This window comes from Lissotriton vulgaris, chromosome 9 (assembly GCF_964263255.1).
Source record: "Lissotriton vulgaris chromosome 9, aLisVul1.2, whole genome shotgun sequence".
Taxonomy (NCBI): Eukaryota; Metazoa; Chordata; class Amphibia; order Caudata; family Salamandridae; genus Lissotriton; species Lissotriton vulgaris.
In genome coordinates this window covers 587,096,835-587,112,499 of record NC_141697.1, presented here as the reverse complement: position 1 = coordinate 587,112,499, position 15,665 = coordinate 587,096,835, and positions in this window count along the sequence as shown.

Here is a 15,665-nt window from a genome sequence, read left to right as displayed (position 1 = left end):
CTGTTTTAGGTCCTCCGCCGCTTTGGCTTTGGACCCCACTTCGTTAGATGGGTGCGTATTCTGCATACGGGCCTTCTGGGCCAGGTCCGGGTTAATAATTACGCTGGAGCGACGAAACTGTGAACAAGATCTCTCTTTATGCCGACGACATACTGATATACGTGTCGTCCCCACAGTCCTCCATTAACAGCCTGTTTCACGTTCTTACCAACTTTGGGAAATATTCGGGATACGCTATGAACTGGACTATATTGGTGCTGTATATGTTACATGGCCAACCGCCTCGCCTGCCTAGAGGTTTCTCTATCACAATAGCCACTGAAGGTTTTACATATCTTGGTATTTTTATTACGCCCGACTCCAAACAGTTCCATGACCGTAATCTACTAGGCCCACTACGTAGGCTTCGTAGTGATGTTACTCACTGGCGATCACTCGCGCTCTCACTCCCGGGCCGGGCGGCACTTTTTAAAATGCTGGCCCTTCCACGTTTCCTGTATGTCTTACAGAACTGCCCCTTCCCCATCCCAGACTCATATTTCAAAACGGTGGAAAGCGAGCTCCGATTGCTACTCTGGACGGTAGGGCCGCTCGGATTGCCCTCTGCAAGTTGTTCCAGGGCTGGTATGATGGGGGAATTGCCCTCCCTAACCTCCGTCTGTACTACTGGGCCTCTCAGCTTGTGGTGATCAATCACTGGGTACACGGCTCACCTCTGAATCCGGCCTTTTTATTGGATAAAAGTCAAACTGGGCGAGAGGGATATCTGGTGGCCCTCTATAGTGAACCAACCAAAACTAGATACGTTGGACCTATGGCACATACTGTGGAAATATGGCACAGAGCCAATAGAAGACTGGGATGGGCTGACAGACTTACCAAAACCTCGCCTCTGTGGTCTACACAACGCTTGGGTTCCCTCTGCTTCTCCCAGGGCTTTGACAGGTGGGACATGATCGGGATTTCTGAGGTTGGAGACCTTGTCCACAAGGGTAAATTGCTGACCTTTAGTGACCTCCAAGCTAAACATGCCCTCGCATCCACTGAGCTCTTCAGATACCTGCAAATCACACACGCCATCCAGGCCGCTCTTCCAGACCTCACCTCCATACCCGATACCTCCCCTCTGGAGGACAGGTTGCTGTCAGAACCGCTTCCTGAAAAAGCCATCTCTCTTACCTAACGTAAGCTCTGCAATAATCTCCCCAACTCCTTCCTGTCGCTACGGACCAAATGGGAGGTACACCTGGGCCCCTTAGATGAGGAGGACTGGCGGTCGGCACTTATGTCCCCGAGGGAATCAGCTATCTGTCACAGGTATAGATTGATCCAACTAAAAGTGCTGCACAGGGTGTACATGTCTGCCCTCACCCAGGCTAGAATTGGGAGGCGCCCAGACACACGGGGTTGTGGACTCCCTAGTACCTTTTACCACATCTTATGGGAGTGCCGTTATACAGCAGTTCTGGACGGCTACCCTGAGTAAAATGAGCAGATCTTTGGGTAAACCACTATCCACGTCACCTAGGGAATGTGTCCTCAACTTTTGGGGACCCAACGACCTGAATGTTCCGGAGTTGCAATGGACGGCATTGGGCTATCTGCTAGCCAAACGCTCCATAGCAATGAAGTGGGGCTCCCCGGACAGACCACTGGTGGTGGGCTGGTTGGCTGCAATGGATCAATGCATGATAGCTGAGAAGACGGTGTATAAGTTACGAGGGTGCCCGAAAGTATGGGACAAGAAATGGGGACACTGGAACGCATATAGAGGCGAACTGTGCGATTCTCCTACAATAGAATTGGAAATTCCCTGTGGAGGATCCAGAGGTGGGTTTATACGCTAAGGGGTAATGCACATGACTCCACTGAGATCTTTGTATGCTTTTGTGATACTTGTGATTGCCCCCTGATTTTGTTTTATACCAATAACTGCCGGGGGTGATGCAACACCAACTGTCCGAACTGGATCCGTCAGACGGAATATAGGCTATTTGACTCTCTCTGCTGGATTTATTTAAGTGAGTTTTGTTTCTGTTTAAAAAAGTGGTGTAACTACCCTCTCTGTGTCCAATGCAGGATTTGCTTTGTTTCTACTGTTTTTTGCTCTATCGGTATGCCGTCCGCCCTCAGGGTTGTGGACTGAATGGCTGTGTATTACAATTTAACCTGTATATTGTGCCTCGTCTTATACCTGCATGTACACAGACGTGATTGCAACATTTGTTTCTTGACGAAACCACCACAATAAAAATACTTTAAAAAAATACATAAATAAATAGATAAAGTAATTTCAGATGTTGCAGTCATGTTATCAAGGATTTCACAGAACATGTCATGATGATGCAATATGTGAAGTCGTAAACAGTGTATGGTGACGGCGTGTGTTATTTACTTTAGGTCACCAGTTATAGTTGCTGCTGAAATTCACTGGTTTTGTCCATTTAGAATTGTAAGTTTTAACTGACATTGCCACCTAAATATGTCACTTTAACCTTTGTATTTTTTCAGTGAATGTATACTTTTTTTAAGTAACTTTTTTTAGCGCTAAGTAAGTTGTCAATCGCCACAGGTAGCGTGCGGATGAGGGCAGGCTGACTATGTGATGTTCCAATATAACAGGTGTTATTTTAAGTAAGGCAGACTTACTAAGTTTGTGAAAAGGTCACAACTCCAAAATATAACAAGTGGGCCTATTAGTTTTATCAAGGAAACAGAATATCAACCTGACTCCTTATGTAAACCAGAACTACCATCCTTGTCAATAAATCACCAATACCTATAAACAAAACAAAAACAAAAAAAACCTCATGGTAAGGTAACCACAGTATACTTTTCCCCAGTCGAAATTGAATAGGGGGAGATTAAATAACACTCAACTCCGAATTCGGTACCCTGCTCAAACAGGATTTTGAGCAGGGGGTTGGAAAACACCAACCCACTCAATTCAGGGCTTTTAAGCTGGTTTCTGTACATTTAATGGACAGGACCAACACATCTGAACTGGATTACTGTGCTTTTCATGGGCTGTACTTATGCTCCTCATTAGCACAGACATACTTTTCAGGTATAGCACAAGCACCTTTTAGGATAGCTTCCATACTCTTTATTAACCAAATGACAGGGTAGCATAAGTTACATCAAGTACCCTGACTTTCTGATGAAATCACAGACTAAACCCATTGTTCCACCATTAACCAATAACAGACTACCGTTTGCTTCTGTTGAGCTTGTAACATGGCAAAGAGAAGAAAACAGAGAAAGTAAACAGAGCCTTGATTATGTCTGGTTCCTGCATGTACCAAGGTCATTATCCTGGTTGCCAAAGGACAACCAGTGGCTTCAGGAGACGCTGCCTGTGGTTCCACCTAATTTACTTGCTTGTAGCCAGTACAGACGTATAAGATCAGTGTTGTTTCAAGTCAAGTCAAGTCAAAAAGTATGTTTATTTAGATCGTAATCTTGAAACAAATACATAACAATTAATTAGGTTAAAATATTTCCCAACAATCGCTCATGCAGATTTGTAGTTAAAATCTTATTCTTTTGATTAAAAAAAAAAAAAATGATCTTCCCCAAGACATATGACATTTAACGCTGGGTGCTCATACAATTGATTCCTCCATTTGATTCTTATCCTAATAAAATTGATATAACCGGCTATCTCTAGACAAGATTCAATTTAAAACTCTAAAATCTATTTCTGACTTATAAAACTCTGTACTACCTTTATAAAAGGCCCGTAGGAATGAATGGGGAGTTATTCCTTATTTGCGATTAGCAATTTGCTAATCGCAAATAAGGAATGTGTAGGAATCACAATTTACTTTGCGATTCCTACATGAATCCCGTTTTGCGAGTCTGTAATAGCGATTCCTTATGAATCGCTATTAAAGACTCGCAAGATGTGTCTTTCATGAATCTAGCTGTTAATTCTTTATTTGATAACCATGGGTTAATCCCAATGCGTTACCTTAGGATCTCTTGTCTAAACCACGGGTTTGGCAAGAAATCCAAGTAGGGGAACCAGTTTTCCTTTGCCTATGCATTCATCATAAATTCAACCGACATTTTCTTACCAAGGTATTCCCTATCCATACTTCTGGTGGCAGCTTGTCCATTGAATTTTAGCTCATTTTTTGAACACTCTACCATTAGGGAATCACGGCATATATCCACTTTCATATTTTCACAGGCCTGTATCATTCTCTTCCTGCACATTTTTGCCCATTTTAATTTACTTTGTTGTATTTCTTTCCGACACCAATGTGCAACTTTTTGTTCATTTTCGAGGCGTTTCCAGAATCTAATCACTGCAACTTGTGACTGTACCTCCCAAGCTGTTGTCTCCAGTTCTGTTCTTATAGCTTGCACCATTGCTGATGGGGGTAGGAATAAGAGGTTTTTCAAGCATTTTCCTTCCTCTAGGTCCCAGACTCCCTTACCGTTCAAATAAAGGATTTCTGCTCCATAGAGTACTTGTGTTGGGATCATTGCATTGAAAGCTTTTAACAGTGGTCGATGTGACCTATCCCCATAGTCACGGTAGAACATTTTTAGGCCAGCGATTGAAGTTTGTGCCTTCGCTTTTTGGGCTTCTAGGTGTGTTTGCCAATTTAATCTTTTGTCAAACCACACACCTAGGTAGCAGTATTCGTTAACAGATTCTAATTTAAGATCCCCTAAAAAACAATTAAACTTAATCACTTTTTCCCAAAGCACAGGATTTCCGTCTTGTCTAAATGTACCATTAAAAATTTCCTTATACAATATTCGTTAAAAGAATTCAACTTCCTTTGAAGGCCAATTTCTGTTTGATCCACTATTACAAGATCATCCACATATAACAGACACAGCACCTTTTTGCCATTCATTCTTGGGCTGGCACTACCCTTCACTTCAAGACACTCCGGCAATTCCGATAGAAATATGGAGAATAGCTGGGGGGCCAGTACGCAGCCTTGTCTCAAACCGTTTTCGATAGGTATTTTTGGCGTCAGTGACCCCTCAGTATCCCTAATTACTTGAGCCCAGTTGTCCCGGTGCAATTCTTTTAATATCGTCAACAGGTCTCTTGGGATATTTTTCTTAATTAATGTTTCCCAGAGGCAGTCCCTATCCACAGAGTCAAATGCGGCTCGGAAGTCCACAAAGCAGCAACAGAGTTTTCCATTCTGCTCCGTCGACTTCCTTGCCATTGCCCATAGAGAGAAGCAGTGGTCTATTGTAGAGTGTCCCTCTCTGAACCCTCCCTGTTCGATAGGTATTATTGAGTTCTCCTCAACCCAGTCATTTAGTTTATTTAAGACTAGTTTTGAGAATACCTTTTCCCCTATATCCAGGAGGTTTATCAGTCTATAGTTTTGAGGTTTCCCGGTACCAACCTTTTTGTGGATAGGTCATGGGCTGTACTTATGCTCCTCATTAGCACAGATATACTTCTCAGGTATAGCACAAGCACCTTTTAGGATAGCTTCCATACTCTTTATTAACCAAACTAGCAGCCCGTCCCGACCTTGTCGGAGAGCAATCAGGCTTCCCCGACCCCCGCCTGCCCCGACATTGTCCAGCATTTCGGACCCCCGCCTGCCCCATCCCCCGCCTGCTCGACCCCCGCCTGCCCCAACATTGTCCCCAGTAGCCTTAAAAAGGTGACATATGATGGTCACAGCAGTAAACTATAATGTAAAACTGTATCACTGTATTGCAGCTATTACTTCAGCCTTCGCCTGGAAATTACCATTTCCATGTGTTTAGAGTGGGGATAAACCGAACCAGATTTCCTGGCTTTCCTTCGGGCTGCTTGCTTTCCCCGTCCCCGCCCGCCCCGTCCCCCGCCTGCCCCGACCCCTGCCTGCACCGACATTGTCCCCCGGAGCCTTAAAAAGGCAACATATGATAGTCACAGCAGCGCGCTTCGGGATGTTTGCTTTCCCCATCCACATGAAAAGTACCACGAAAAGAGGGCACATTTAAACACGGCTCCGAGGTTGACGGATCACTTTCGCCTGTGGGGTCTCTTTGAGCGGGGTTTACCCTTGACGGAGCTCGGCGTGCCGAGATTCCAGCATGGTAACATAATGCCCGCGTGTCAACCTAAACCCTTAAAGCTGAAACGGTGAAACGCTGTCGCTCTGCAGTTCAACTTCCTGAGCTGTGTTTGAGGTAAAACTAATGAGCGTGATCGTGGTAGTTTGGAGCCTTACATCACCCCGTCCCCCCGCCTGCCCCGACCCACGCTGCTTTACCTCAGCCGTCGCTTCTCAGTCCACCGCTCCTCGCCGCTCGTCACCGCTCCTCCCCGTGCCATGTCCGCCGCTCCTCCCCGTGCTCCTGACGTCAGCACGCAGGCCGCGGCCGACTCTACTTCGAGGGGACTACTTTTTTTACAATGTTTTTAAATATAACGTATTTTTTAACTTTATATAGCCTATGTCCATCTGCACACCCTGAGGATTCCAACGATGTATCAGGTGTGTGGATTGGCGCTGTGGTTCCCGAGTTTACCCGCCTCAAAGCCTCAAAGTTCTTCCTTTATAATAGTAGTATAGATGACAGGGTAGCATAAGTTACATCAAGTACCCTGACTTTCTGATGAAATCACAGACTAAACCCATTGTTCCCCCATTAACCAATAACAGACTACCATTTGCTTCTGTTGAGCTTGGAACATGGCAAAGAGGAGAAAACAGAGAAAGTAAACAGAGCCTTGATTATGTTTGGTTCCTGCATGTACCAAGGTCATTATCCTGGTTGTCAAAGGACAACCAGTGGCTTCAGGAGACGCTGCCTGTGGTTCCACCTAATTTACTTGCTTGTAGCCAGTACAGACGTATAAGATCAGTGTTGTTTCCCTTGGTGAGAAATGTTAATACATTTAAGAAAAGACGTTTGATTCTGGACCTTTTCAGTTTCACTTTCCTTGCAATAATATTGGCCTGTAATATACAAATATTTGAGGCACGTTGGTTAAAAACTGGACTAGCAGTATTTGACACCCATGACATTTGGCTTGTCGGCAGCTGTGGGTGAATACAGGTGGTGCATCAGGATCCATGACATAGCTGTCCTCCTTGTCTGATGTAACTATAGAAGATGTGTAGAAGAAAACTATTTTACAGCTCTAAATGACGGATAGATTAATTTCCACAATTAGCAACTTTAGTTTTCTTCCCCATGAGAAGGAAGGCTAAGTAGCATTTTTAAAGTGTAACATCTGCCATTGATATTACCTCTTGATCTAGGGCTGCTTTAACTCATTGTTAAGTAACAGCAGGCTGAGGCCTAACCTTTTAGTGCTGATGTTCACTTTCTTGGACCCATGGCGCCCAGTGTCTGTGGTCTCAAAATGTGCATGGTCTTACATTTGCGACATAGTGTACATGTCCCTGTGTCATTGCCCCTGTAGTCCAATGCCCACTTGTAATTTATACAGTGTCACAGTCTAATTGTCGCTACATATGTTTGTGCTTATGTTCCCATGTGTCCTTGTCCGTTTCTTACCAACTCTGTTCCCTAGTTTAGTCTCCTCAGTATACCACCATCAAGGTGCAGTGCTCTAGCGTCATCATTCAGTTAACGATGTCCCTATGTCCAGTCACTCTATCTCAGTTAAATATTTTTTGTTAATTAATTGATTAAGTTATCATTAAACTATGTATGAACCGAGAAACAATACTGCAAAGGTTAGGGGAAAAGGGGGATCAACGTAAATCTAATCTTTAGGTGTTTCCAAAAGGAGACAATATTCCTTCTGGAGATAAAGTGGAAGACTGTTCCTCGGGTTGGGCCCCAAACCGAAAAATCTCCAGTCCCTGTGTAACTTGCACATTTACTGAAAACAGGATTTGGCCAAAAGTCCTGCAGGCATTAGAAAACAATATACAGACACATCAGAAAAAAACTACAAACCAAAACACGTTAACTAAGAGTAAAGAGATAGAATACAAAGTATACAACTATAAACAACTATGCAAACAGTTGATGATTCCCACTCTACAACATATAGCTTTTATAGCTAAATGCTCACTGCCCTGACCGTCCCTGAGCCAGAAAAGCATTTAATTACAAAATACTTTCTGTGTCTGAAATTGTGGATAAATTACTATAACTAAAGGCAACATTTTCCTTTTGATTACCTTTTCACCAGAACGTTTGCATTAGAAGGAGGATTAGGGGCCTCACTGGTCTTCTTGTAATTGTGATTTAGACTGCTTTAGGGTGGTTTCTATATTTTGGGAATTGGCTCCTTGATAGTAATCTCATTCCTAGCTCCCCCTGTACTCTTTCAAATTCCTTCTTCTGGGGCTCAACCAAAGCCAACACATCTTCATAGGAAGGGAAAAAGCAAACTACCAGAAGACTTCCACCATTTGCTTCCACACCTGTGACCTGACTACTTTCAACAGATGTGGAACTACCAGCAACAGTCATTGTTATTTCCTCATCAGACTAATTTTGACACTGTGGAGTTTGAGGGAGCTTGAATGATTCAGACTCCCACTTTCTGGAAGCCGTCCTTTCATTAGTTTCTTTTCTACTCTTGTCCAGTAACTTGTATTCTTTGCCCTTTTAAAGACTGAAGGATAAAAGTGTAGGACACTCCCTGGATAGGGTCCTTCCAGTTTGCAACCTGAATCTTTTCCTTTTCCGTTAGTGAGTGATAGGAGTAATGGTTTCAGCTTGCCTCACATGATGAGATAAAAGTGCCACTTCTCTGTAATAACTAGTGATGTATGGGAATTATTCATGAATGTGTTAATGTGCATTACTGTGAACAGTTCAGTGGAAGCATCTAGCTACATGAAGTTGAAGTTGAAGTTAAGGGACTTGTAAAGCGCTCGGTCACCATGCGGTTTCTTGGCGCTGGGGATACAGACCCAAAAGAGTAGGAAGAGACAGCTTAGGACGGGAAGACTCGTGAGAATAGAAGAGTCTTGAGGGATTTACGGAAATCGGGATAGGAGGAAGAGGACCTGATGGTAAAAGGAAGAGTATTACAGAAGGTGGGAGCCAAGGTGGAGAACCTCAGGCTCCCCGATTTCTTCTTCCTAAAATGGGGAACAGAGAGAAGAAATTGGGTTGAAGAGCGCAGGTCCCTGTTCGGGACATATGCTTTGATTTGAGAGTTGATGAAAGCTGGTGCAGTTCCTGCTAGGGCCTGAAAAGTCATACAGCCCATTTTGAAGAGTGCACGTTCCTGAATGGGGAGCCAGTGCAAGGTATGTAGCAGGGGAGTGACGTGATGGGACTTGGGAAGTTTGTAAATGAGCCGGGCTGCTTGATTTTGAATAAGTTGGAGGCGTCGAAGGTCATAGACCGGGGCACCAGTGTACAAAATATTGCCATAGTCAAGGCGTGACAAGACCATGGCCAAAAGAATAATTTTAAGAGAAGAGAAGGAAAAAAAGCGAGAGATCTTGCGTATTGTGCGGAGGGTCAGAAAACAGGATGAAACTACCGTGCTAATCGGAGAATGCATAGTAAGATCGCTTTGGAGTTTGATCCCTAGTGTTTTAACAGAAAAGGAAGGTGGGGGAGAGGTGCCTAGGGAAGAAGGCCAAAAAAGAGGGGTCCAGGGACTGGAGCTGCCACCTGTAAGTACTAATTCGGTTTTATCAGGGTTGAGCTTAAGGTGGTTGCGGTTCATCCAGTCCCTGATAAAAATCATAATGGATTGAAAATTGTGAATAGACGCAGGAGAAGAGGAAAGATTGAAAATCAACTGGAGGTCATCGGCATAATTGAATACCGTGACCTCCATTTGCTGTAAAGCAAAAATGAGAGGAAAAATATATAGGCTAAACAGAAGAGGGGAAAGGGAGGAACCCTGTGGAACCCCAGATTGAATATTGCACAGGGGCGCCGAGAAGCCAGCCAGATGAAAGGCCTGAGTGCGATTCTCCAGGAAAGAAGCAAGCCACGCCAGGGCGGGTCCCCTAATGCTGGCCGCCTCAACACGGGTGAGAAGAATGGAATGATCAACCGTGTCAAAGGCGGCGGACAGGTCAAGGAGAACCAGCGCCTGGGGCAGGTTGATATGCCCCCCTCTGAGCTCATCCAGAACGGAGAAAACTACTGATTCGTGGAATGTGATGGGCGGAAGCCAGCCTGACAAGGGGCTAAAAAGCAACTCTCCTCAATGAGTGCACTAAGAGCTTTGGTGACATTACCTAGGATCTTACCCAGAAAGGGAAGAAGGGAAATGGGCTGATAGTTGGAGAGGGAGGTAGGATCAGTACCTGGTTTCTTCAAAATAGGGATTATTGTAGCTGATTTGTGTAGGTCAGGAACAATACCCTGCATAAGAGAATTGTTGAGGTAGGATAGAGGGGGAGAAGGGCAGGCAGAGAAAATCTCTCTCAATATATGTGCCGGGCAGATATCAGAAGGGGATCCTGATTTAACCCTGGTAAGCAGAGTCAAAAAAGTTTCCTTAGTTATCATAGGTAATTGATCTAGAAACAACGGGTTGAGCGGGGGTTGGGGATTAGGGAAGGAAGGGGAAGGCAATGGAATGTTCGACTTGATAGTGGCGATTTTCTCAATAAAGTAGTCGTTTAGAGAGTCACAGAGGGTTTGGGAAGGGGTGGATTTGAGAGTGACTCTGTCTGACGAGGCTAGCTCGTGGACTATGGAAAAGATCTCTTTCGGTTTGTTTTCAGCGAGGAGAATCTTGGAGGAGAAGTAGTCGGTCTTAGCATGAAGGATAGCTCTTTTATATTCATTAAGGAGAGAGGCATACTGTGTTTTTAGAGCAGGGCAGTAGTCACGTCTCCAAGCGCGCTCTGCCTGCCGTAGTGTGAGCTTTTTGTCTTTAAGCTCAGCATTGAACCATCTGTTTGCGTCATGAACGCGTTTTGTCCTGACGCGTCTGAGAGGGGCCACTTGATCCCACCCTTCAGAAAGCCATTTATTAATGGTGACTACTTGGGAAGAGGGAAAAAGTCCTACAAGGTTGGGAGGGAGGCTGAAAGGGAGGAGCAAAGTGTGGCTAAGTCTACCCAGTTCCAGTTTCGTGCCCAGATATTCCTAGGAAGGGGAGGTTTCTTAGCAGAACTTTGATTGAGGGAGAAGTAAATAAAGGAATGATCCGACCAGGAACAGGGAATAACCACAGGGGGGTAAATTGAGGTATTAATTGACCAAACCTGGTCCAAGATGTGGCCGTGAACATGAGTGGGAGAGTGGACTTGTGAGGTAAAGTTTAAATTAAGGAGCAGTTCTGTGAATTTTCTGGACATAGAGTCCTCTAGAGGATGAGTAGGCCAGAAATTAAGATCACCAAGTACCAAAACAGAAGAGTTGTTCACTACTAGGGTTGCCAACAGTTCCCGGACTGCAGGGATGAAATGCGACATTTGCTGTGGTGGACGGTAAATAAGTACACAGGTGAGGGGAACCTGGAAAGAGGCCGACCGGACGACCAAAAAGTCGACTGCCATAATGGGAGGGAATGATAGCAATTGGAAGGGAAGATTGGAGCGAGCAATCAGCGCTACCCCGCCTCCGACCTTCCCCGCGGGCCGGTCGGCACGCAAGACATAGTAAGGGGGGGGGGGGGGGGGGGGGGCGCCAAAACACTAGGCAAAGAGTCTGGGCAAAACCAGGTTTCTGTAAGAAACAGCAGGTCAGGTTTGTATGTATCAAAAAAACAAAAAGTTCAAGGTGGTGCTTAACAGCAGACCGGGTATTTAGGAGAAAAGCTGAAATTACAGAGGCAGGACAGAAGAGTGAGGGGGACCCCAGTGAAGTGGTAGGGAGGGGGGCCAATACTGACATTTCAGGGGAGGGGGAGGGATTAGATTGATATAAACCACATTTCCTAATATGAACAAGAGTGGGGGCGCTGAGTGGCAAAGGGCCTTGACAAGAGCGAAGTTGCTCGGAAGAATAGGTTAAAAAATGAGCATGGGGGGCGTGGCCAAGATGGCGGGCTGAGAGGTCGCACTTGCTGAGAGCTCCCGGGCCCCTGAAACCCTGCACCGCTCGCAACCGCTGATTCCCCTCCCGGATCAAGCGGTGACTGAGCCTGGAGACCCCGGTGGTGGTGTGGAGTGATCGTTGAGCCTTGATTGCCCCGCCGGAGGTGCGATTCTGACCGAGACAGCCTGGGGCGGAGCCCGCTGGGCGGCTTGTGTGCGATCCGGAGGCCGAGAGACCTCCAGGCTTGGGGTCTCGACGGTGTGCTCTGCTGCCTGTGAGTGACCCGCTGGAGTGTCTGCACCGCGGTGTCCGAGTTGGTGCCGAAGGGGACTTCGCCAGCGGAGCGGAGCTGAACGGAGGAGGTCGACGAGAGCGGAGCCGAACGGAGGAGGTCGACGGAAGCGGAGCCGGCCTCCGGCTGCTACGCAAGTCCGGGGCTTGAGGGTACTCGCCTCGTACGGCCGTTCCGGCCCAACCCTGGTTGTGGAGGAGCGGTGTTGCGCCCCCGGAGCAGATATTCATCTAGGCGTGCCGGCCCCGGCTGCCTACGCCCCACGAGCCTGCCCTCCGGCTGTGTTTCTCGCCTCTGGACTCGCGACGGGGGTAGGCCTCACTCCTTGGGCGTTGGCCCATTGACTGTAACGGGCGGCCATTTTGTGAACCCCGGAACGGCTGCCCGGCCTTGCTCGGGGTCTCTGTGTGGCGGTGCTTCCTGGCCGGAGTATAGCTGCCCTGGCCCTGGTGACCTCTTTGCCGAGCGACGGCCATTGTTGACTCCCGTGCCGCCAGGATGTCGAACGCTAGGGGTCAAAGGAGGGGCGATCGGACTTTGCCTGACATGTTGGGACGCGGTGCCCTACGCAGCGGAGGGAGCCATACCGCCACGACCTCCCCGGCCCCTTCCAGGGGCGCTGATGGCGGAGAGCCCCCGGTGACACGATCGTTCCTTGAGTCGCTGTTTAGCTCCTTGCGGGAGGATTTTCAGACTTTGAAGCAGGAGGTGGCCGGGGAGGTCCGCGAGGTACGGAGAGAGGTGGACTCCCTGGGGGAGCGGGTCAACACCGTGGAGGAAGCTGGGCACTCCAGGGACGAGGAGATCACCCACCTGCAGCAAGAGGTCCTGCGGCTGCTGGAGCAACAGATCGAGCTGCAGGCCCACGCCGAGGACCTCGAAAATCGGTCCATGCGGAATAACATCAGGGTCAGAGGCGTCCCGTCCGGCGAGGAGGGTGAAGACGTGACCGCATACCTGGAGGCCCTCTTCCGTGCAATTTTAGGGGAGTCAGAAGACTTTCAGGTTCGCATCGACAGGGCGCACCGGGTGGGCCGCCCCCGCAGGGCTACAGCGCCCCCCCCGGACATCCTGGCTTTCCTGCCGGACTTCCCCCTGAAGGAGCGGATCCTCCCCGAGGCGCGGCGGCAGCAGCCTTTCCGATTTCGAGACCACCCGGTGGCCCTCTATCAGGATTTATCTACGGTCACACTGCAGAAGAGAAAATCCTTTAAAATCGCCACGGACTTCCTCCGGGAGCAGGGGACACAGTACTCTTGGGGGCACCCTTTCCGCCTGATTTTTCGGTGGAACGGAACATTGCACCAGCTCCGGTCCCTTCAGGATGTCTGCGCGGTATTTGGCATCACAGCATCGGATACAGACACCCCGGCGCCGCGCCGCAGACGAAGCACCCGGGACGGTTGGCAGCAGGCTGGGGAGAGGCGCTCCCCACCGCCGGAGCGACCGGACTCGCCCACGATTCGGGCGGACATGTCGGCCGCCATCCAGGTGGCCTCCAGAGCGACGGCGACCGGTGAAGTGGCCCTGACGGCCTGAACTTACTCCGGGGGGAGTCTGCACTAGCCTTTTCTTATTGCAGGTGCGGGGGTTCTGGGGGTGGGTGGGGCAGGATGGCGAGTGCAGGTGGTGGTGGCTGGACGTCCACTAGACTGACCTTCCACGGTCTTGTCCGATAAGGACCGGACTGGGACAATGACTTCTTTGCATGGTTTGAGAAGCGGGGAGCGGGAATGGGAATTGCAGGGGGATGTTTTGAGTTTGGGGGTTTGCGAGGGGGCTGGGAGTTGGGAGTGGTGTGGGGTTGGGTGTGTAAAGTTCCAAGGGGATGGGGGGGTTCCTCTAGTTGTGGGGTTCTGGGGTTCGGGGACTGTACTGTGCCGTAGGGATGTCTGCGTTTGCTGTGCGCTGAGGTTTTGTGATATGGCCTCCATGTTCGCTTGCTGGGCCTTGCCCACCTATGTGCGTTTCAATCATTCCCCTCCTTGATGGCTCTTAAAGTTGTTACTCTGAATGTGAAAGGGCTGAATAATCCGGTTAAAAGGCGGGCGGTACTGTCTCTGTTGGAGAACTCCCAGGCTGATATCTGCCTGCTACAAGAGACCCATCTGCTGGCCAAAGACTGTCCCAGACTGCGTACCCCCAAGTTCCCCACGCAGCTTTTCTCCTCCTGCGCTTCCAAAATGGCAGGGGTGGCACTTCTGTTCTCCAGGGGGTTCAGGGGGGAGATCTTACACAAAGTGGCGGAACAGAAAGGGAGGCTCTTGGCATACAGGATTAGGGTGGGAGGCTTGGTGCTGACTGTAGGCTCTATCTACGGCCCCAATGACCGCCAGGATCTATTCTTGCACAGGGCACTGGAAGACGTGGCGTCCACCTCTGATAGGCACATAGTGTTGGGGGGAGATCTGAATCTGGTTTTCGACGCGGCTCTGGACAGGTCTGTGCAACGGCGCCACCAGTTGGGAGAGCTTTCGGGCTCGGTTCGCACCCGACTTGAGGAGCTGGACTTGCATGACATGTGGCGCCACCTCCACCCTACTACCCGCGCGTACTCTCATTTCTCACACGCACACAAGTCCTATGCGCGACTGGACCATCTACTTGTGTCGGGTCCGATGCTCGTTTTAGCCTCGAACGCAGACATGGGGGTCCTCTCTCTTTCCGATCATGCGCCGTTGGAGGGTACCTTCAATCTGCCCCCGGTGGCTCGGCCGAGAGGGGTCTGGCGACTCCGGGACACACTATTGCACAGACGGTCGACGGTGGAACAGATTCGCGCGGCCATTGCGGAATTCCAGCGCGTAAACGACAATGACGACACCTCCCACGCGACGCAATGGGCAGCCCTGAAGGCTGTGCTCCGGGGCGAATTTATCGCTATCTCCTCGGCGGAGAACAAGGATCGACAGCTCAAAAGGGACGAGCTTACCCGGCAGGTGCGGTAACTGGAGCAGGTTCATCATAGAACGGGAGCCCCCAGAGTCTGGAGGCAGCTGAAAGCCGCCAGGAAACTCTTGTCTGCCCTGGACACGGATCGGGCGGAGTACGCGATGCTTCGTCTGAAGCACAAGTACTATACCGGTGGCGACCGCTGCGGACGGCTCCTGGCCCACAAGCTCAGGGTGCAACACCAGCAGCACCGAGTGAAAGAGCTGTGTAGTAATGCTTAGAATTAGATGATGCGGTCATGATGCAGTGGAACTGCATCAATGTGAATGTTCCAATTTAAACCAGTATTTGTGGGTTTGCTGATGGTTGCTGTACTTGACTTGTACTGAATAAAAGTCATCTTAATTCAACAATTTGAGTGGATTACTACATATTTTTCCCCCTACGGAATCTTTGGAGTTGGATATGGAATACAAGAAGATAAAAGAGTTGATAATGAATTCTTGGAATGGATCTAGTGAAGAGAATGTACATAGGCAATTTGTTTCTGTTAAGG